Raw genomic sequence first — 24,737 nt, 5'->3', positions numbered from 1 at the left:
GTACCCTAGAACTTAAAGTATAATTAAAAAAAAAAAATTAAAAAAAAAAAAGAAAGAAAGATTATATAGTGTCAAAGGTTTGAAATAATTTATAGTGTCTGAGTTTCTTCAACCAATTGGGGAATTGAAGCTAGTGTCTAATTTATCTTACTACCAAGCCTGCACGTTTTATATTTTTCAGTCATGCAAGGCTAAATTCCTTCCTCCCTATTTTTGTTTTATTATGCTTATCTTATTAATGTTCCCAAATTAGTACATAGTTCTTTATCCTGAATTTAGTCATTTTTGGATGAAGTTGGCTGTTTACTCATGAACAGAAAGTCCCTTCACCTTATATTTAACTTAATGCTGCCCCCACCTACAAGATCCTGGATTTTTTTCCTCTTAGTTCACAATCTTGAGACTATAGCCTCTTTTCTGCATTACCTATGTTTCTATAATGTCTTTCACATAACCCTATTAGCCAGTTAGAATACAAAATGCATTTCAAAGCATATTTTCTTTATTCTACCTGATATCCTTTAGCGTACTGGTCAGTCCCCTGTTAGAATGCTCAGAATTTGTTTTCTAATATCTATCTGAAGCAGGATTGAAATATATGCCCTACTGTTTTGTTTGGTGCTATATCCATAATGGTAATTCAAGTCCTACTTTAGAAGAATTATTATGCATTTCATAGTTTATACCGTAAGTGTATTTTCTTTCCTTCCTCCTTAAGGTGTATAGTTGATGTTGTTCTTTACCAGTAGCCAAAATCCAGTACCATGAAAGTTCTGGAAGAAACTGCTTAGGTTTAATTTAGGTGAATGCTGCTATTGCATCATAAATGGTTGGTGACATAGCAGCATGTGGCTGCATATTTGGGGAATACTTTTCTTGTTTTCATGTCTTCATGATGTTTTCCCAAAACATCATAACACTGTCAAGAAATAAAACAGAAAGGCAACTTCTTTCTTTTCTAATGTAGGCAGAGAAGAACTTTTGTTTTCAAATATGAAATAAAAATAAAGATTAGTACTGGCAGAAGCTTTGAATAAATGGCAAGTCAGAACCCAAACACAATTTCCATTGTTAGTAAAATAAGTTAACAACTTAAAAAGGTTATTTCATTGTTGTTATTACACAGGAATAATTAGTAAATAGGTTTAAAATCAGGCCAATTTTTAAATTTTGGGCATGGTAATGGTATGATATTTAAGATATCTTCTCACAAATTGTTAATTAATTGTTTTGATAATTTAGAAACATTTTTTCTAAGAGCATTATATACTCCTACCTGTCTTATGACATGTGTGCCTTATATCTGGAAAATTCTACTCCTAAATCTTTACGTGTGTCTGGCTCATTTTATTCAATTTCAACTTGGCATCATCTCCTCAGAGAGTTTTACTTTATGTACTATCTAAAACAGCATTTTCACCTTCCCATTCTCTTTGTAACACTCAATTTTATTTTTTTCTGACCATTGAATATCTCTGAAATCAGTTTATTATTTGTCCATCTATCTGTACTAGAAGGTAAACTCTATGAGAGCAGAGATCTTGCGTTTTTATTGTCTCTCTAGTACTTAGAACACTGCCTTTCACACAGCAGTTCCTAAGTATATAATTCATATGTGGTTGACTAGAAAGATGCATAAATAAAAGTATGTCAGCGGGCGTGGTGGCTCACACCTGTAATTCTAGTGCTTTGAAAGGCTGAGGCAGGAGGATAGCTTGAGCCCAGGAGTTCAGGACTAGCGTAGGCAATGTATTGAGACCCAGTTTTTACAAAAAATGTAAAAATTAGCAGAGTGTGGTGGCGTGTGACTGTAGTCTCAGCTACTCAAGAGGCTGATGCAGAAGGATTGCTTGAGCCTAGAAGGTCAAGGATGCAGTGAGCTGTGATCATGCCACTGCACTCCAGCCTGGATGACAGAGTGAGACCCTGCCTCTTAAACAAACAAACAAAATAATAAATACTTATTGCTGCTTACTTGGTTAGAAAATAAAAAATAAGAATAAAGAGAAAAAAATTTTAAAAAAGAACATATCCTCAATGACCTGTGAAATAATAAGCAGTCAAACTTATGTATATATTGGAATCCCCAAGAGGAAGAGAGAATATGGGACAGAACAATTTTTTTTAAGAAATAAGTGCTAAAAATTTCTCATATTGGCCAAAAACATAACTCACAGAATGAAGGTCAATAAACTCCAAGTAGAATAAATACAAAGAAAATCAAATCTAGACATATAATAGTCATACTACTAACGTCCAAAGTTAGGCCACGCATGGTGGCTCACACCCGAAATTCTAGCACTTTGGGAGGCCAAGGCAGGTGGATCACCTGAGATCAGGAGTTTGAGACCAGCCTGGCCAACATGGTGAAACCCTATGTCTACTGAAAACACAAAAATTATCCAGACGTGGTGGCTGGCGCCTATAATCCCAGCTACTCAGGAGGCTGAAGCAGGAGAATTGCTTCAACCCAGAGGGTGGATGTTGCAGTGAGCCAGTATCGTGCCACCTGAGCCTGGGCAAAAGAACAAAACTCCATCTCAAAAAAAAATAGAAATAAAGTTCAAAGATAAAGAGAAAATCTTCAAAATAGCCAGAAAACAAAAGAAGCATTAAATGCGGGATAGCAATAGTATTACTGACAGCTGACAGAAAAATCGAAGACAAAAAAATTATGGTATTACATCAGTACAGTTGTAAGGAAGAAGAAGAAAAGAAAAACTTTAAGTCAAAATGCAATATCCAATGAAAATATCATTCAAAAATGAAGGTAAAGTAAGACAATTTCAGATTTTAAAAACTTAGATATTTATTGTTAATAAACATACAGTATAAGAACTACTAAGAGTTTCTAAGGCTGAAAGGCAATGATACCAGATGGAAACTCAATTCTACAGGAAGAAATGAATACCACCAAGAGTGATAAATACAAATGACTTTTCTTTTTTTTTTTTTTCCTCTGTCACTTTCTTTAAAAAAAAAAAAAACTGACTTTTTAAAACAAAAGTCGAATGGTATCATTATGAGGTTTTGTAATATATGTAGAGGTATAATATATGATCACACTAGCAAAAGAATATAATAAATGGAATTACAGTCATCCTTGGTGTGTCCTCAGGAGATTGGCTGCAGGACGACCTCCCATGCATACCAAAATTCACAGATGCTCAGGTTCTTTATATGAAATGTAGTGTTTGCATATAATCTATATACATCCTCTTGTATATGGTATACAGTAACTCAGTTATTTTCCTTGTGTTTGGTGTTATAGTGAAACAAATTAGGGGTTGGGTCAGTTTTGAACATGCATAAAATGGATGCCCAAGAATCAGAAATAAGTAGACATGTATTTAATTTTGGGTGATATTTTTAAAAACCAAATTAAAAATCGTACTTGAGCCTAAACTAAAACTGCAAAGTGGCTAGTGAAGTATTTACATTTGGAGATCCCTGCTTTCAATATTTTAGAAAGGTTATGCCAGAGTTGGACATTGTGGCCCTTAGAATCATATTTTTATAATGTTTGAGTTTAATGACTTGTCATACAGTTAATATTCATAAACTTCTAGTAGAAGAAGTCTCTACAAAAACAATCAAATGAAGACTTAGAAAATCTCAAGTGCATCCGTGCTCTTTGGGTTCTTGTAAGTTACTGATACTTTGGTATGCCATGGGGAGGTCTTGAGTGTGTGAGATTCTATGCGTATCTCCACCTAAGTAAAGAAGATATTTCTTAAATGAATTAGATGAATTATAACTGTTGAGTGAGGATGATATTAGGAATATCTAAGAAAAGATGTCCAGTACATTTGAAACGATATTACTCTCCAGTTTTGCTCTGTTTTTTTCTCTTGCAGTTAACATTGCTATCTTCAGAAACTAAGGAATGAGAGGCAAGGAAGAAAGGACATTCATCTTGGAAAGACCCAAAGCACCTTGAAATTTGGAAGGAATGTTATGCCAACTGCTAAAACCACCTTTGTCACCAGAATGAATGAAGTGTTTCAGATTTAAACGGTAAGCAGAATTCTCCTAACATGTTACATTTCCACCAAGAATTTTAGATGACTGGAAAGAATTTCTTTTTAAGTTTAAATGTTTAACTTACATGCCAAACTATAGATAAAGCTTAAAATTTTATAACTTATTTAGCGTAATCAGACTTTGGTCCTTAATGTTTGCTCACAAGAGTTTTTTTTTCCCTAGTTATAAACTTAATTTAGAAATGTAAGATTATTTGAGAAATATGGAAAATACTAGTATATTTAGAAGTCCATCTGATGCAGGGCAGGTGAGCCCCAAAGCAGAGCTTAACCCATGAGGGAACTTGGCTTCGTGAAGGCAAATTAAAGGGCAAGCCAGAGGTAGAAGAAAACAGCTTTACTGAACAGGCAGTGTTACAGCTCCAATGGTATCACAGCTCTTTGACTGCTCCTGCAGAGCAGGAGTGCTTTGTAGGCAGACAGTAGCAGCTCAGGACAGTTTTGCAGTCATATTTATACCTTCTTTCAACTGCATGGAGATTAAGGGATGATTTATGCAGAAATTTCTAGGGAAAGGGTAGTAATCATTGGGTCATTGCCATGGAAAGAGGCAGTAACGTCTGGGTGTTGCCATGGCAACAGTAAATTCACATGGCATGATTGAAGGCTGCTGTTCCCCCTGACATCACCATTTTAGCTAGTCCTCTATCTTGTCCAGTGTCTGAGCCCCACCTCTGGAGTCAAGTCCCGCCTCCTACCTCTCATCCTTCAACAATTACTTTTTCTTTTCATAGAAATAATCAAGTAACATAGGTAGTAGTTCCTATTCAATATACAAAGGGTTTTTTGGTGTTATTTTTTGAACTTTATTTCATGTTTTGTTTTCCTTACTTGACATCTAGTCTCTAGATATCTTATTTTAATACAATCTTTATTTACTCTTTTGCCTCTCTTTCTACCTTTTGAAAATCATCTTGAAAGAATTGGGAGTTATAAAATGCGCAAGAATCCAGAATAGTAAAGGAGAGGGAAATTTTAAAGGATTATAAGATTTTTTCTTCTTGTGAAATTGAAAATACTATTTGATTTCAAGTAGAGTAGAAAGCAATTATATTAACGCTTAAGATTCTTTATCATTCTTAGATCCTCTTAGTCTTAGGCTAGAATTATTTCAATGCATGTTTTGTAAAGATTCAAATATTTCCAATTTTTAAATGAAATCCTAGTGAACAATTATAACTCTTACTCATTGGATTTCTGTTAATTTGATTTTGAGAGATAATCATTTGTTTGCTTGAGTCACTATGTCTTGATAGTGAATGGGTATGATGGACCGAAACTAGTTTCTTGCTTTGAAATGCAGGAGATGTGAAAAGTCAATCAAATAGCATCATGTACTAGTTCTAATGATTCTAAGGAATGCAGAACCTGTTTCCTGTTGATAAGTATAAGGCAGGAGAAAGTATATACCAAAGAATGAATGTTCTAATTATTCTTCCCTGTACTAACATTAACCTTGATTAAAAATATCTTGGACGGGGCACGGTGGCTCACGCCTGTAATCCCAGCACTTTGGGAGGCCAAGGAGGGCAGATCACGAGGTCAGGAGATCGAGGCCATCCTGGCTAACACAGTGAAGCCCCATCTCTACTAAAAATACAAAAAAATTAGCCAGGCATGGTGGCAGATAACTGTAGTCCCAGCTACTCGGGAGGCTGAGGCAGGAGAATAGCATGAACCCAGGAGGCGGAGCTTGCAGTGAGCTGAGATTGCGCCACTGCACTCCAGTCTGGGCAACAGAGTGAGACTCTGTCTTTAAAAAACAAAAAACAAACAAACAAACAAAACAAAAATTAGCCGAATGTGGTGGCGCGTGCCTGTAATCCCAGCTACTTGGGAGGCTGAGGCAGGAGAATCGCTTGAACCCAGGAAGCAGAGGTTGCAGTGAGCCAAGATCATGCCACTGCACTCCAGCCTGGGTGACGGAGTGAGATTCCATCTCAAAAATAACATAACATAACATAACATAACATAACATAACATAACATAACATAACATAACATAACATATAGTAGTAGTAATGTGTACTAAGTGCTTACTGTATATGAAACTTTGGGATTAGTTTTTAATATGCTTAGTCCATTGGGCCTAAACTGGGTGGCTTGAAAACAACAGAAATGTATTTCTCATGGTTCTGAAGGCTGGGGAGTCCCAAAGTACTAGCTTATTTAGTATCTGGTAAGTGCGTCTACTTTATGGTTCATAAATGGTGTCTTTTCACTGTGTCCTCACATGGCAGAAGGGGCAAGTGAGCTCTCTGGAGTCTCTTTTATAAGGATTCTTACTAATCCCATGCATGAGGTCTCTGGCCTTATGATATAATCACCTGCCAAAGGCTCCATCTCAAAATGACAACACATTGGGGATTAGGTTTCAACATAAGAATTTTGAGGAGGACACAAACATTCATTCAGCGGAATATGGATTATCTTTAAAACTTACAAATCTGTTTGACAATAAGTCTTGTTATCAATATTTCCATTTTATATATGAGGAAATCATTCTCAAAGTTAAGTAAATTGTCCAATATCAAATGACTATTTAGAGGTACAGCTAAGCTTGTGTGACTCCATAACCTCATCTCTTAACTACCAAAGCTCATTTGAGAAAATAATAGATTGGCCAGGTGCGGTGGTTCACACGTGTAATCCCAGCACTATGAGAAGCCAAGGTGAGAGGATCACTTGCCAAGAGTTTGAGACCAGCCTGGGCAGCATAGCAAGAACCCCATCTCTACCAAAAAAAAAAAAAAAAAAATTAATACTACCAAGGAAATATTTAATAATATCAGTTCTACACAAATTATGCCAGGAAATAAAAGAAGGTTTAACACTTCCCAACTCATTTTATTAAATCAGTAGTATTGTGATATCAAAATAAGTCAGATAGATTACAAGAAAGAAAACTACAGGCATAGACAAAAAATCTTCTAGAAAATATTGGCAAATCAAAACCTACAATATGTAAAAATGATAATGCATTATGAAAGTAAGTTTTATCCCCAAAAATTCAAGGTTGTTTTAATCTTCAGAATGAATCAATGCAATTCACCATATCAAGACATTAAAAGAATGGGAGGCTAAGACGGGCAGATCATTTCAGTTTAGGAGTTTGAGACCAGCCTGGCCAACGTGGTGAAATCCTGTCTGTACTGAAAAAAACAAATAAAAATCTTAGCCAGGTGCGGTGGCACACACCTGTAATCCCAGCTACTCTGGGGCATGCTGAGGCCCAAGAATCTCTTGAACCCAGGAGGTGGAGGTTGTCCCACTGCACTCCAGCCTGGGCGACAGAGTGAGACTGTCTCACAAAAAAAAAAAAAGAAAAAATTTTAAGAACCCATATGATTATTCAGTGGTTAGATACTGCATTAATTCATAATAAAAAATCTCAGCAAACTAGGAATTGAAGGAATTTCCTCAGCCTGGTAAAGGGCAAAGAAAACTATCATATAGCTGATGTAACACTTAATGGTGAAAAAGTGAATGCTTTCTTCCTAAAATTGGGAACAAGACAAGGTAGTCATATGAAGTTCAGTAAAGCAATAAAAGAAATAAAAAAAAAAAAAGGAAAGAAATCAAAGGAATGCAGATTGAAGAGGGAGAAGTAAGCTCTCAGTATTTGCAAATGAAATCATTTTCTATGCACAGAATCCCGGAGAATCTACCAAAAAGTCTACTGGAACTAATGATAAGTTGTGAATTAGTAAGTCACAGGATTCAAAATCATTATATAAAAATCTATCATATTTCTATACACTATGATTTTTTGAGACGGAGTCTCGCACTGTCACCCAGGCTGGAGTTCACTGGCGTGATCTTGGCTCACTGCAACCTCTGCCTCCCACGTTCAAGCAATTCTTGAACCTCAGCCTCTTGAGTAGCTGGGATTGCAGGCGCCCACCACCATGCCTAGCTAATTTTTTTTTATTTTTAGTAGAGACAGGTTTCACTATGTTGGCCAGACTGGTCTCGAACTCCTGACCTCGTGATCCGCCCACCTCGGCCTCCCAAATTGCTGGGATTACAGGCATGAGTCACCATGCCCAGTCCTTCTATACACTATTAATTAATAATTGGACATTGAAATTATAAAATTTACAATAGCATTTACAATAGCACCATGAAACACAAATACATAGATACAAATTTTTTTAAATGTGCAACATCTGTGCTGATAATCTACAAAGCACTCATGAAAATAATCAAAGAAAATCCCAATAAAGAGATATTGTACTCAACTATTGGAAGAGTCAATATTGGAGTTGTTTTTTGGTTTGTGACAAAGTCTTACTCTGCCACCCAGGCTGGAGGTCCAGACCGCTCACTGCGGCCTCAACCTCCTGGGCTCAAGTGATCTTCCTACCTCAGTCTCCTGAGTAGCTGGAATTACAGGCACAAGCCACCATGCTTTGTCAATATTAAGATGTCAGCTCTCTCAAATTGTTCTATAGATTGAATAAAATCCCTATCAAAAGTCCAGCAGGGGCCAGGCGCAGTGGCTCATGCCTGTAATCCCAGCACTTTGGGAGGCCGAGGCAGGCAGATCACGAGGTCAAGAGATCAAGACCATCCTGGCCAACATGATGAAACCCCATCTCTACTAAAAATACAAAAATTAGCTGGGCATGGTGGCACGCGCCTGTAGTCCCAGCTACTCAAGAGGCTGAGGCAGGATAATCACTTGAACCTGGGAGGTGGAGGTTGCAGTGAGCCAAGATCGTGCCGCTGCACTCTAGCCTGGGCAACAGAGTGAGACTCTGTCTCAAAAAAAAAAAAAAAAAAAAAAAAAAAAAAAACTAGCAGATTTTTTTTATAGGAGTCAACAGACTGATTCTAAAAATTTTTTGGAAAGGTAAAGGAACTAGAGAGCCAAAAACAATTCTGAATAGAAACAAAGTGGGAAGACTCGCACTACCTGGTTCAAGACTTACTAATCAAACTGCAGTACTTGAGCAGTATATTGTCATTAAAAGGATAAAGAGATCTGTAAAACAGAATAGATAGTCCAGAAGTAGACACACACACATTCAATTGATTTTTAACAAAGATGCAGAGGTAATCTAATGAAAAAAGATGAATTTTTTCTTTTTTCCTTTTTTTTGAGACGAAGTCTCACTCTGTTGCCCAAGCCAGGCTGGAGTGCAGTGGTAAAATCTTGGCTCACTGCAGTCTCTGCCTCCCAGGTTCAAGTGATTCTCCTGCCTCAGCCTCCCAAGTAGCTGGAACTACAGGTGTGTGCCACCATGCCTGGCTAATTATTTTGTATTTTTAGTAGAGACAGGGTTTCACCATATTGGCCAGGCTAGTCTTGAACTCCCGACGTCAGGCGATCCACCCGCCTTGGCCTCCCGAAGTACTGGGATTACAGGCATGAGCCACCGTGCCTGGTCAAAAAGATGAGTTTTTTCAACAAATGGTACAAGAACAGTTAGACATCCTTTTTTTTTTTTTTTTAAATTGTTTGAGACAGAGTCTTGCTCTATTGCCTAGGCTAGAGTACAGTGGCATGATCATGGTTCACTGCAACCTTGACTTCCTGGGCTCAGGTGATCCTCCCACCTCAGCCTCCAAAGTAACTGGGATGGCAGGCATGTGCCACCATGCCCAGGTATAGACATCCATTTAAGACCAAAAACAAAAAGATACAAAAGATACTTGGCCTATACCTGACATAGGCCTTGGAAATAAATGAAAAAGAGTAGATTATTAAGAGATTCACTTTGTACAAATGGGGAAGAAATAAGACTGTGAAGAGAATCGAAACATCGAAGTGGTAGGGGGAATTATTGAAAGACAGTTCAGTGTTTTGACTGAGGGGCATTATGTATTGTAGAAAATGTGTATACATTATGAATAAATTTTCTTTTATTCCACTTGCTTATTAAGCACCTTACAATTCACAGAACATTGTGTTAGACTGGGAGGATGTTATAAAGGTCCTTTGAGGCCAGGTATGATGGCTCACACCTGAGGCTAAGGCAGGTGGCTCACTTGAGGTCAGGAGTTTTGAGATCAGTCTGGCCAACATGGTGAAACCCTGCCTCTACTAAAAATACAAAAATTAGCTGGGTATGGTGGTGCATGCCTATAGTCCCAGCTACTTGGGAGGCTGAGGCACAAGAATTGCTTGAACCCAGGAGGTGGAGGCTGCAGTGAGCTGAGATTGTGCCACTGCAGTCCAGCCTGGGTGACAGAGCAAGAGTCCGTCTCAAACAAAAAGAAAAAAAGAAAAAAAAAGTCTCTTGAGGAAATCATATATAAGTAATAACAAAGCACTGATAAATGCTATTATAGTTGGACCAGGAGAGCCCAGAGGAGAGGGCAGTAAATACCTATACTCATCCCTATTGGCTTCCCCAGCTAGCCCAATGAGCTCCCAGTGCAGAAGGGAACTAAAGGCTGGAGTATTCTGAGCACTGAAAAATGTCAATAGATCCACTGTTCCTTTGAGAACTTTGAGAAATTGTTAATTTGGTAGCTAAACTCCAATATGGGATATCTTGCCATCTGCTGCCACAGAAATCTGTGATAATTACCTCAGTCTCAAAGAATAGACAAAGTTTCTTTTTATCCTCCTTTTGCTGTCATTTGATCTACTTTGAAGTGGGCTCATCTTTCTCTTGCCTGTAGTTGCTAGCCATTCCATACAGTCTCTATCACACAGCAAAGGTTTTTTTTTAAAGACTACCAAACTCTGTAGGAATGAAAGATAATTTTTTTCATAAAGGAGTTGTCATCATATTCTACACATGTGGAAAAGAGAAGTAAGAGTTGAATGTGATCACTTTTGCCAACCATCTGTGGGTTTCTTTTTCTTTTTCTTTGTTTTGTTTTGTTTTGTTTTGAGAAAGAGTTTTGCTTTTGTTGCCTAGGCTGGAGTGCAGTGGCGTGATCTCAGCTCACTGCAACCCCCGCCTCCCAAGTTCAAGCAATTCTCCTGCCTCAGCCTCCCAAGTAGCTGGGATTACAGGCATGCGCCACCACGCCCGGCTAATTTTGTATTTTTAATAGAGATGAGTTTCTCCATGTTGGTCAGGCTGGTCTAGAACTCCTGACCCCAGGTGAGCTGCCTACCTCAGCCTCCCAAAGTGCTGGGATTACAGGTGTAAGCCACCATACCTGGCCCATCTGTGGGTTTCTGATACACATTCTCATCTCTCTGAAGGATTATTCATTGCAGCTTGTACTCACACTTTCCTTAAAGCAAGAACTACTTTTATTTTCCGTCGGCCTTCTATCACATAGCAAGAGCGTTGGTGGAAATTGTTTTTCCATAAAAATAACTGTGCCACCTACTCTTCAAATGCTACTGATTAAAAAAATCATTGATCGATTTTTCCTGGGGAATAAATTAAGCTTTTTCCTGAGAGTGGAAAGAAATAAATAATGGGATGTAAAGAATGAAGATGGCTGTGTTTTATGAGGAAAATGTTTATGCAGTTGCCATGGAAACAACATGTAGGCATTCAAAACAGGAGCTTATGATATCTCTGTATTTGTCAAATATAAATCAGATATGAGTTGCATTCGTTCTCATTCTTGGCTCAAATTTAGTCTGACACATGGTTATGTAAAATATGCTCCTGCTTTAGTATATTTGCTTAATATTTGCAAGAATCTAGCAATACACTGGCTGTCATGTTTTAAAATCATATACTGGAAGCATAGAAATAAACTAGGGAAAGCATTTCTCAGCAAATAATTCCTAAAAGATAGCAGCACAATCCCATTATGACTTTCATAATTAACAGAGGTAATTAATTTTTCTTAATTGAAACATATTCACAACGTTGGGCCTAGTTAATTGGTACAAGCTAATTGTGAGTGATGTCAAATGCTGAATATGCATAGTTTGGTAGTTTCTTCTTATTTAATATATGTGATTTCATTTCATAAGTAGAGTAAGGCACAATAGGCAGTGTTTCTGAATGATTGTTGTACTTCCCTGTTGGAAGACATCAGTTGACTTGAATTTCATGTGTTATAAGTGAGGCATGATAGAAAGCTAGAGAAAGCGTACATGGATTTTGAGGATATGGAGAATTTGACAAATTTTCCATAGCTTGAACTTTTTTTAGTAACTGATTCCAAAGATAATACAGAAAATGCAAACCATACCTGCAACTACTGCCTTTTAATGGACACAAACTGAAAATAGGAAAATCTAAAAACAATTAGAATAGACCCCTTTCGTGGAAAAAAAAAGTGATACCCTCTTAACTCCAATTCTTTATCCTTTCATGCCGCCTTTGTTAGCGATTTCATAGCCCATCAGTTTATCATCCTGTGTATTTTCTCCTGTTACACTTCGTCAAAGGCATGGACTTTGAGCAGATAGCCTAGAGGCTTAATGTCTTATTAAAGCAGTAATTGTTTAAATAGTGCAATAAATAATACCGTAATTTAATGAGACCAAATAGAGATTGGCGGGAAAAGGCTAATTGGAGAAGGCTTTTCAGAGGAGTTGAGTTTTAAGTCAAAATTTAAAAGGTGAAAGACCTTTCTAGAGGGCATTTTAACAATATGTATTATCAAAACTTTAAATATATATATACACACACGCGCATAAATATACGTGTGTGTGTGTGTGTGTACTGTTTGATCCAAAAATTGTACTTCTAACAATTTACCTTAAGGAAATAAAGATGTGTGCAAATATTGAATTAGGAGAATATTTACTAAACCCTGTTTATAATAGAGAAATATGGAACATACTGTAAATACTAAAATTCAACATCAAGTTCAAAGGATTGGGTAATTAATGTTAAGATAAATCCAGAAATTGAGCTATTTAAAATGATATTATAGAAAAATATTGATGTGGAAAAATATTTGTTATATATTATTCAGTGAAAAAAGCGGGCGTTTGTTTGGAATTGTATTAAATGTACAGATTAGTTTGAAGAAAATTGACATCTTTACTATGTTGGGTCTTCCAGTTGAACCTAGTCTATCTCTCCATTTATTTTGGTCTTTGACTTCTTTTATTAGCATTTTATAGTTCTCAACATACTCCTCCTATTCTTGGCTTTCTTAGATTTATACCCAAGGATTTCTTTTAAAATTTTCTTTATTTGGAGCTGATCTGAAAGTTATTGTTTTAAATTTTGGTTTCTATTAGTACATTGCTTGTATATAGATATATAATTGACTTTCCTATGTTGACCATGTATCCTACAATCTTAAAATACTTATTAATTCTAGGAAGTTTTTTGTAGATTCCTTGGGATTTTTCACATACATCATCGTGTCATACACAAATAGGTACAGTTTTATTTTTTCCTTTCCAATATATGCCTTTTACTTCTTTTTCTTGTCTGTTGCACTAAAACTTTCAGGATATGTAGAAGAGGAATGATGATAGTATAGGCACTCTTGTCTTGCACTCTCTTCAGAAGGAAGTAGTCACTCTCACTATTAAATATGATGTTAGCTGTAGTTTTTTTGTAGGTACCCTTTATGTTGAAGTTCCCTTCTATTTCAAGTTTGCGGAGAGTTTTCATTATGAATGGCTGTTGGATTTTGTCAAATTTTCCATATCAATTGATATGATCATATGGATTTTATTTTTTGAGCTGTTAATATAGTGGTTTACATTTACAGATTTTTAAAAAATTTTTGAACTTTCCTTATATTCCCAGGATGAACCCCACTTAGTTGTGATGCATTATGCTTTTTACATACAATGGGAACATTTTGTTGAGATGTTTGTGTTTATGTTTATGAGATATATTGGTGTATAGTTTTTATTGATTTTGTTAGTACTGTTTTGCCTTTTTAAAATTTTGTTCTCTGCCAAACAAATTATACCAAACATTTTGCCTGATTTTAGCATCATGATAAAGCAGATCTCATAAAATGAACGGGAAGTATATCTTCCTTTTCTGGAATAAACTGTTCAGAATTGAAATTTTAATTTGCATGTCACTGAAAAATAATGACATTGAACACTCTTCCATGTGCTTAGTGGCCACAGAATTTGTTTTTGAGGATTAGTGTCAGACTTACCATGTTAATATATATTGAATTCAGCCAGAGTTGGGCCCTCTTAAGGTTTAGTTTAAGTCTAAATAAAGGTGGTGTTGTCAGTTTTACTGTGATTACACCCATGGATTTACTTTTACAACAAAGTTTTTAAAACTGAGACTGTATTGTTTAATGTATATGATCATTAATAATTTATGAACACAAACTTTTTTCTTGAGACAGGGTCTTACTCTATTGCCCAGACTCATGGGCACCCTCAACCTCCTGGGCTCAAGCAGACCCTCCCACCTCAGCCTCCCAAGTAGCTGGGACTAAAGACACAAGCCACTACACCAGGCTCATTTTTTTTTGTTTTTTGTAGAGACGGACTTCCTATGTTGCCCAGGCTCGTCTTGAACTCCTGGGCTCAAATGATCCTCCCGCCTTGGGCTCCCAAAGGGCTGGGATTACAGGTGTGAGCCAACACACCCAGCCAAACCAAACATTTGTAAAGAAACAAGAGAAAATAATTTTTCTCAAATGTTGAAATAGTGAAGTATTATAGTTGTATTTGGAAATGAATTAAAACTTTTATAAGAATTCAATGAATATTACCTATTAAGAAGTTGTTTTGCCAAGTGGCATATGAATGTTTCTGAATGACACAGATGACAAAGATATGAACATTTACTTGTCAGCAAATGGGCATCACTGTGTTTTGCTAGTATCTAAGCATTCCTGAAATTGGAGCTGTCTCCAGCTGGTTGTAATTAGGTTTGGATTGTTTCCTGCCTGGAAGACACTAAAGTTTCTTTAATTCCTGGGATCCACAGCTTTCTAGTTATTCTTTCTTCCTGCAACTTAAAAGTGCTCATCTATTTTTCATAGTATTTGAAGAAATACAAACAGCAACATATAATTAGGTTGCCATTATTATTGACAGATTTTACTCTCTGAAATTTGGAAATGTAGAATTGAGCAATCGTGTGATATCCTAGAGAGTGGTCTTTGAAAGATGCATTGAAAGGAGAATGTTAAAAGAGCCCAGGAGGTATGGTAATATGTGAAGGAAATACTCTGTAAATCCCATAATCTTGCTCAGTTTGTAAATCTGGTAGTGATTGTCAGCTCCTGTAACATTTGGAATTAAATTTTAGTCATTGTAAGATTTTGATGTATGAAGGGATGTCCTGTTTCACTTGATCTTCCTTTATGCCATGTTTTTCATCTACTTACTTATACATAGCATTACGAGAGCTAACATTTAATAAGCATATGCTATTTGCCATGCATGATACTAGTCTCTCTTCTTATATTATCTCTAGTCTTCACCACAATTTTATAAACCCAGTTTACAGCTGAAGAAACTAAGGCTCAAAAAGTGTTTTGCCTAAAGTCACGTAATTTAGTAAGTGGTGGTTTGAACTCAAATTAGTCTGTTCCCTAACCTGCAGTTATTCTTCTGCTGTACCAGTGTTTCTCGCCCTTGTTCAATTAAAATACAATTTCTGGGGTTACACTTTGACGTTTGAGCAGCTTCTCAGGACAGTAATGTGCATCTAGAGTTAGAAACTACTGGATAAACACCCCCTGCTTACTATTATGAGATCATACTTCAGTAGAAGGGAAAGTATAGTAAAAAAGCACATTTTCCCTTAAAAGTATGTACAATATTGTCCATTTATCTCTGCCAAAACATATCTATTTGCAACTTCAGTACAAGATGGTACATTGAGAACATGCTGCAGCCTCCCTTTGCTACTACACATTCCTAAAAATAATCCTCCTCTCCCTCTATAAAGAATATATAGTACCAATTAAATACAACTGTGATAGGAAACAGCAAAACGTGCCAAAAACCATGGAGAGCCCTTGATAAATGGCACTGGAATACAGATAAGAACTATAATCTAAAATATGTGTAGGATTGGAATACTGCAAAAGGTATGAATGGCTATTTGGGGATGCTTTATGTCTAGCCTCCTGGACAAACAGACATGTAGAACTACCTCTCCCTACCTTTACAGTTTTTCTTGGTGTCTGACGTGCAAAAACAGGAAATCTGGGTGCTTTAAAAGCCAAGGGAGTACTCCTAATGTTGTCAGTATCCAGAAAGGATAGGAAACCCCTAGAACACTATCCATTTTAACTACCTAGTGGCATATCTTTCTCCCCTGACTCATGCTGCTGTAATCACATACAGCAGTCACAGACTAACAGGGTATTTCTAAAGTCCAAACAAAGATAGGGTCACAACCCAGAATCACAAAATATTTGAAGAAAACTAATATCATGAAGAAGAGTACCAAACTATATAAATGGAAGAACTAATGCCCAAGGGATGAGCTAATAAAGGAAGCAAAACAAGGCTTTAGAATAAATATAATTACTATCCTCAGAGACATGGAGGATGACACTGCATTCATCAAAAAAGAAAACTTTAGAGCTTTTTGAAGTTAACAATTCAAAAGAAAGGACAGACAATTAGGAAGAAAAGAAAGGCGAGTTGAGAGACACTGAGGATAGATAGAAAGAGTAGTAACCAGAAATAATCCTATAATTACCAATGCTGGATGCAAAAAAATAGTGGGATAGTATCTTTCAAAATTCTTTGGGAAAATAATTTTGTACTTAAGAGTTCAATACCTGTCCAAATTATAAAACTGACATTCTTTTAGACATGCAATACTCATGATAAGCATAATTACTAGATGAAAAGAAACTATATTTAAGTTCAAAACCATTAGGGAGAAAGAAAAATGGAACATAGAAAATTCAGTAAAGGTAGCATATAGCAGGAAAAGAAAATATAGAAGCTATAAGAAAACATGAGAAATAGAAATGCAATGTAGAATGGTTGCATTCACCTATTAAAGGGTAGCCTCTCAAATCAGTTTGAAAAAATGTTTGCTGTTTACAAGAAGCACATAAAACATAGACTAGAAGGTTAGGAAGAAGATTAATCAGGCAAATAAAATGTAGGAATAGCAATAGAATTCAAAGCAAAAACTCATTCAATTAAAAGAAACGAAGATACATTTCATTATCATCTTGGTAAATTGTTTTATAAATATTAATCCACTTAGCAATATAGCTTTGATATAAAGAGGAGAAAGCTAATAATTTTTTAATTTAATAAAAACCAAGATCATAGTGGGAGATTTTAGCACACATCTTTCAGAAGTTGACAGAACAAAGTAGAAAAAAATAAACACATGTATTTATGTAACATGAGCAGTGAATGAACTTAATATAATTGATATGCAGAGATAAACATTCATTTCAGATATACAGGAAACATTCACAAAAATTGATCAAATGTTAAAACACAAGAAAATGTAAACAAATATTAAAAGAAAGAAAATTATACACACCTTGTTCACAGACCATAGAAGGTAAAACTGGAGATTTAAAAGAAAAAAAAAAGTTTAAATTTTAGGAATAAAATAAAGTAAAAATGGGAAATAACAAACATTTTAGAAATGTATGATGCCAAGAGCCCTACATATGAAAACCTGTGGGATAGTGTCAAAATGTACTCAGAAGAAATTTATAGTTTTTAATGCATTTCTTAGAATATTAGAGAAATTTGAATTTTTAATCATTTTTTAACTTTTTGTACTTTATCTTGTAGAAATATTTTAGGATTTACAATCTTTTTTAGTGAAATATTTATCCAAAAGTAATTAATATCTTCAGTGTTACTTATTTGTTTCTTCTGTTTAATTCATGTAAAATTAAATCTCATTTTAAAAACTGCATTCATAGTATAAGCCTACTTTTAAAAAAATCATTTTCTAGCCAGGTGCAGTGGCTCACAGCTGAGTAATTTATAAAGGAAAGAGATTTATTGACTTACGGTTCCACATGGTTGGGAAGACCTCAAGAAACTTAATTATGGCAGAAGGTGAAGGGGAAGCAAAGCACCTTCTTCACAAGGCAGCAGGAAGGAAAAGTGCCAAGTGAAAGGAGAAGACCCACTTATAAAACCATCAGACCTCATGAGAACTCACTCACTATCACGAGAACAGCATGGGGGAAACTGCCCCGATGATCCCATCACTTCCCGCCAGGTCCCTCCTGTGATACATGGGGATTATGGTTACTACAATTTAAGATGAGATTTGGGCTGGGACACAGCCAAACCATATCATTCCATCCCTGGCCCCTCCCAAATTTCATGTCCTCACATTTCAAAAGACAATCATACCCTTCCAACAGTCCCCCAGTCTTAACTTATTCCAGCATTAACTCAAAAGCCCAAGTCCAAAGTGTCATCTGAGACAAGGCAAGTTCTATCCGCCTATGAGCCTGTAAAGTCAAAAACAAGTTAGTTCTTTCCAAGATACAATGGAGGGAACAGGCATTGGGTAAATATACCCATTCCAAGTGGGAGAAATTGGCCAAAACAAAGGGGCTATAGGCCTCATGCAAGTCTGAATCTATAGGGCAATTATTAAATCTCAAAGTTCCAAAATGATCTCCTTTGACTCCATGTCTCACATCCAGGTCACACTGATGCAGGTGGTGTGCTCCCATGGCCTTGGGTAGCTCTGCCTCTGTAGCTTTGCAGGGTACAGCCCCCCTCCCTGCTGCTTTCATGGGCTGGCATTGAGTGTCTGCAACTCTTCAGGTGCACAGTGCAAGCTGTCAGTGGATCTACCATTCTGGGGTCTGGAGGATGGTGGCCCTCTTCTCACAGCTCCACTAAGTAGTGCCCCAGTGGGAACTGAGTGGGGACTCCAACTCCACATTTCCTTTCCACACTGCCCTAGCACAGGTTCTTCATGAGGATTCTGCCCCTGCAGCAAACTTCTGCTTGGCCATCCAGGTATTTCTGTACATCCTCTGAAATCTAAGCTTCCACATTTTCAGGTATCTTTACAGCAGTCCCCCATGACCTTGGTACCAATTTATTGTACTAGTCAGTTTTCACATTGCTGTAAGGAAATACCTGAAACTGGGTAATATATAAAGAAAAGAGGCTTAATTTACTCCTAGTTCCACATGGCTGGGAAGGCTGCAGGAAACTTAAAATCATGGTGGAAGGTGAAGGGAAAGCAAGGCACCTTCTTCACAAGGTGGCAGGAGAGAGAAGTTACAAGCAAGGGAAATGCCAGATGCTTATAAAATCATCAGATCTCATGAGAACTCAGTCACTATCATGAGAGTAGCATGGGAGAAACCACCCCTTGATCCAGTCCTCAGGGGAGGATTGGATCTCTTGAGGCCAAGAATTCAGGACCAGCCTGGGCAACAGAGCAAGACCCTGTCTCAAAATATATATATATATATATTTTTAAATTAGCTGGACATGGAGGTCCATACCTGTAGTCTTAGCTACTCAGGAGGATGAAGCAGGAGGATCTCTTGAGCCCAGGAATTCAAGGCTGCAGTGAGCTCTGATCTTGCACAAATTTTTTAAAAATTAAATTTAAGAAATGTTTAAATTTTAAATTAAAAAGATGTTCTGTAATCTCAGTATCTCTCCAATTCTATGTGTTCATCCATTCATTTCTATATATACTTAGAGAGATGTGTGGAATGGTACTCCACTAATGTTAACACCTTTTCTTTCTGGGTAATGGGACATTGGTTGGTTTATTCCTTTTACTATTTTGTGCTTTTATGTATTTCTTACATTTTTCAGGGAAGCATGCTTTGTTTTATAAAAATTAAGTTATTTGCTTAAATAAGTAAACAATTATATTAAAGATTTTTAAAAAGAATGATAAAATAATTCAAAGAAAATAAAGGACCAAATTAATAAGGATGAATGTAGAAATCCAACAGCAATGTTCATTAAAAGATAAATAAAATAGATAAATCTTGGCAAGTCTGAAAGAGAAAGAAAATATATTAATTGGTAATTTAAAAAGGAAGCACAGCTAAAAATACAGACATTTGTAAAATTATAAGAACCTTTATGTATAAGTTTACATTAATAAATGTGAATGCTGTCCGGGCACAGTGGCTCACGCCTGTAATCTCAGCACTTTGAGGGGCCTGAGGTGGGAGAGTCACTCAAGTCTAGGAGTTCAAGACAAGCCAGGGCAAGTTTGCAAGACCCCATCTCTACAAAAAATTTAAAAATTAGCCAGGTACAATGACACCCACCTATAGTCACAGCTACTTGGGAGACTGAAGTGGGAGGATCACTCAAGCCCGGCAATTTGAAGCAGAAGGGAGCTATGATCATGCTACTGCACTTCAGCCTGGGCAACAAAGTGAGACCCTATGTCTTTCAAAAAAAAAAAAAAACAAGTTTTAATAAATATGTTTTATTCAAATTGTAATAAGGAATGGTAAAAACTGAATTAACTAATAATTATAAGAAGGAACTGTTGTTAAGAGTGATGTCCAAGTGGAGATGTCAAGAAGACAGTTATATAAAAAATACTAGAGTTCAAAAGAGATAAATGGACCAGAAATAAAATTTGGGAGTAATAAAACATAAATTAGATGATATACAGACAGGATTGGATAAAACCCCTAGGGCAAGAGAATGGATAAAGACGGGAAAAGGGAGATAAGGGATATTTCTGGTCACTCCAACATTGAGAAATCTAGTACTGAAGAAGCCAATGAAACAGGCTAAGAAGGAGCTGGCCAACGAGTTGGAAAGAAAACCAGAGAAGTGTGGCAACCCTGAAGCTAGAGAAGGAAATATTCCAGGAAGGATGGAGTGATCAACTATATGAAATGATAATAAAAGGTTTGATAAGGTGAGAACAGAGAATTGGCCAGTGGCCTTAGGGGAAATACAGTCTTTGGACACCTTAATTAGCAGAGTTTTGGTGAACTGATGGGAACAAAAACCTGAACTAAGTGGATTGAGGAGAAAATGGAAGGGAGAAAGTGAAGGGCACTCTTTTTAAGGAGTTTTGCTTTCGAAGGTAATGGAGAAATGCAGTGGTACCTAGAGGGAAACCTGAGTACAAAGGAAAGTTATTTTGTTTTTTAAAATGAATGGGATTATGGCACATTCATACACTGGTGGGAATTATCTGGAATGGAGAAACTGATGATGCAAAAGAGAAAAAAGGACCTGGCACAGTGGCTCACGCCTGTAATCCCAGAACTTTGGGAGGCCAAGGCGGGTGGATCACTTGAGGTCAGGAGTCCAAGACCAGCCTGGTCAATAATGTAAAACGTCGTCTCTACTAAAAATACAAAAAATTAGCTGGGCGTGGTGGCAGGTGCCTGTTACCCCAGCTTCTCAGGAGGCTCAGGCAGGAGAATCGCTTAAACCCAGGAGGCAGAGGTTGCAGTGAGCAGAGATCACACCATTGCACTCCAGCTCTGGGTGACAAGAGCAAGACTCCATCTTAAAACAAAACAAAAAGAGAGAGAAGAAAGGTATTTCAAGAACATTCCTTGAGAAGTTACAAGTGGATGAGATCCTGGCCACAAGTAGAAAGGTTGTCCTTAAAGAAAAACATGAACATTTCTTCCATTGTAAAGGTAGAAAAGGCAATGTGTGTGAGAGTAGATACAGTTAGGTTGGTAGAATTTGTGGGAACATGAGACGAAATTCATCTGGTTGGATCTATTTTCTCACTGAAGTATGAGGCTAAGTAGCAAGTGACCTGGGGAAGGGATGTTGGAGATTTGAGAAGACTAGAAGATTGGTGAAACTCTTATCGGAAAATGGAAAGGTAAATATATAGAAAGAACTGATTGGATTTTGTATCTGACGGTGTTAAATCCCCATTTGAGATTTGTGGTAATAAATTTTAAGTGAGCACAGTTGGCACTGTGTGTGTGTGTGTGTGTGTGTGTGTGTGTGTGTGTGTGTGTGTGTTTCCTGGCACTGTTCATCTGCTCAGAAGCAGGTTTGGTGTAAGCTCATGGTTGGGTTGGCATTTTACTAGTAAAGAGTGGGAAGGAGGGTCAAGAGAGTGTTTGCAAAATGGAAAACTGATGGTTGTTCATGGATTTTAATATGAGTAAAAAGGGAAGTGAGAATACTGATTAAAATGATAAGGGCAATGATTTTATATCTCAGTGAGATCCAGGAATTATTGGAGTAAGCCTCGACATTTTAAGCAAGCATCTCAGGTAAGTATGATTCCTGTGGGCTGTGGGCCACTCCTGAAGAAACATTCACAATTGCTTTGGGTCATAATAGTAGTATTAAAGTAATACCTCTGTTTTGTTTTGTTTTGTTTTTCAAATTTCACAGTATACCTATTTAAACATAGAAGTACTTTTAAGAAAATGAATTTGTGTGAGTGTGTAGAAAGATATTGATTATCAAGACTTCGGTAGTGAATAGACTACTGCTGGGAGGAAATGAGTGTGACAATTGCTCTATTATAAATTTAGCTTTTAAAATATATTATTAGATGAACAGCTGTTGCATTCTACCTCCATATATTACAATTTCATATGCAATTAATTACTCAAATATTTAACCCATCATTTATTTCTGGAAGTTTGAATCTATATTTATTTTTCAAATTTGAAATTTTTGCCCATATCTGAAAAGAAAATTATACTCTAAAACTTTTTTTACTACAAGAAAATTCTGATCTTTCAGTTTAATTTGGGCAGTTTACCAAAGTGAAGATGTCATCTTTAATTATCTGAGTTATACCTAATTATGCAAGTGCAACTTGTTCTCAGTAAAACTTTTGTCTAATTTTAGCTCCTTCCCTTTGCTTGCAAAGCTATTGCAATTTTCTTACTAAATTCAGTTTGCACCTGTCTTAAAAGACTTGATGAAAAGTGGACAGAGTAGGTTAAACCAGTAGAGATTCCTTTTTTATTGAAACCCACTTATATGTAACATTTATTTCTGAGCTTCACTGAAGAAACATCATGAAATTAGTGGAGCCTATTATAATTTTTTTAACTATTGAATTTGTATTGCAAGAAAGGTAAGAATGGTTTCCCCCACATATATTCTCAATTAACTGAAGCTATTTTATTATGAATTTGGTGGGGGCCTTTTTTTTAAGTACCTTAAATCACTGTTGATTTACTGTGATTATTAGATGCCTTTGAATTATTGTATACATTGTTGATGCTTTTTATGACAGCTTAAATCAGTCATCAAATATTATATATTACACCCAACAATGGGCTGGTCCTATAGAGAATACAAACTAAACACAAAGTCTTGGATCTTTGTTTTTCCTTTTAGATGTTTATATTATCCCCTAATTTTGGTTTTTACTTCTTCATACTAGTACTACATGCTATAAACAAAATTATGTTTCTTACTGGGTTTTTGTTGTTTAGTTTGGTTTTTGGTTTTTGTTTTGTCTTGTTTGAGACAGGGTCTCACTCTGTCTCCTAGGCTGGAGTGTAGTGGTACAATCATAGTTCACTGTAACCTCAAACTACTGGACTCAAGTGATCCTCCCACCACAGTGAGACAGAGTCTCATTGTGTTGCCCAGGCTGGTCTCAAACTCCTGGCCTTTAGCAGTCATCCCACCTCGCTTTCCAAATTGGTGAGATTACAGGTATGAGCCACTGTGCCCAGCTCACTTCTTGCTGTTTGATAAACAGATCCCACTCATTGTTTCTTTGTCTCTTCTGTGCTGTTTCTCTTCCACCTTCTTTCCAAGTCTGAGTAATCTGTCTTCATTAAGACTTACCTCAGGCTGGGCACAGTGGCTCATGCCTGTAATCCCAGCACTTTGAGAGGCCAAGGTGGGTGAATCGCTTGAGTCAGGAGTTCGAGACCAGCCTGGCCAACATAGTGAAACGCTGGCTCTACTAAAAATAAAAAATTAGCTGGGTGTGGTGATGCGCACTTGTAATCCCAGATACTTGTGAGGCTGAGGCAGGATAATCGCTTGAACAGGGGCGGTAGAGGTTGCATCGATTGCCACTGCACTCCAGCCCGAGCAACAGAGCAAGACTCCGTCTCAAAAAAAAAAAAAAAAAAAAAACTTATCTCAAATGCTGTCACCTCATGATGTCTTTCCAGACACTTCCTTCACCCAATAAGTATTTCATAATAGCATTTATAATGTTTTCCTTGTCTTAAATATTGGTATATTTTATATTATTCTCCCCCTCACTTGAAATTAGCTCTTTGAGAATAGCGTCTTGTTTTACTAATCTTTGTATATACCATGTCATAGCTGGCACATATTAATCACAAAATAGTATTTGTTGAATCAAAGGTTAGAAAGAGCTAAAGAAAGGCCAGGAGCTGTGGCTCACACCTGTAATCCCAGCACTTTGGGAGGCCAAGGCCAGCAGATCACCTGAGGTTGAGATTTCGAAACCAGCCTGACCAACATGGTGAAACCCTGTCTCTACTAAAAATACAAAATTAGCTGGGCGTGGTTGTGGGTGCCTGTAATCCCACTTAGGAGGCTGAGGCAGAAGAATCAATTGAATCCGGGAGACAGAGGTTGTGGTGAGCTGAGATTGCACCATTGCACTCTAGCCTGGGCAACAAGAGTGAAACTCCGTCTCAAAAAAAAAAAAAGAAAAAAGAAAAGAAAGAAACTGATAAAGAAAAGGAATGTGTATGACAAAAATGGTCAGGAATCAGATACCTCTAGTGATGAGAGAGGTTATTAATGTTGATTTATTGGAGAGGAGAGGACTTTAGCTGAGCCTCATGCATGGGGACCCTAAAGTAAAACCTATAAGAATGATGAGTGTCACTGTAGCCTTATAGTACAGTTTGAAGTCAGGTAGCGTGATGCCTCCAGCTTTGTTCTTTTGACTTAGGATTGTCTTGGCAATGCGGGGTCTTT

General features: G+C 36.9%; 1 protein-coding gene across 1 annotated transcript in view; it reads left to right on the top strand.

Moving 5' to 3' along the window:
- PEAK1 (pseudopodium-enriched atypical kinase 1) overlaps window positions 1–24,737 on the top strand; it is a 183,065-nt gene that overhangs the window by 38,119 nt on the left and 120,209 nt on the right. The window contains exon 3 of the mRNA XM_011982676.1: window positions 3,858–4,017. The gene's annotated coding sequence lies outside the window, so the exon portion shown is untranslated. The remainder of the gene's footprint in view (window positions 1–3,857; window positions 4,018–24,737) is intronic.

Source organism: Mandrillus leucophaeus, unplaced genomic scaffold, assembly GCF_000951045.1.
Source record: "Mandrillus leucophaeus isolate KB7577 unplaced genomic scaffold, Mleu.le_1.0 Scaffold241, whole genome shotgun sequence".
NCBI classification, from domain to species: Eukaryota; Metazoa; Chordata; class Mammalia; order Primates; family Cercopithecidae; genus Mandrillus; species Mandrillus leucophaeus.
The sequence above is the reverse complement of the archived record's forward strand: the minus strand, read 5'-3'. Positions and strand labels throughout refer to the sequence as shown.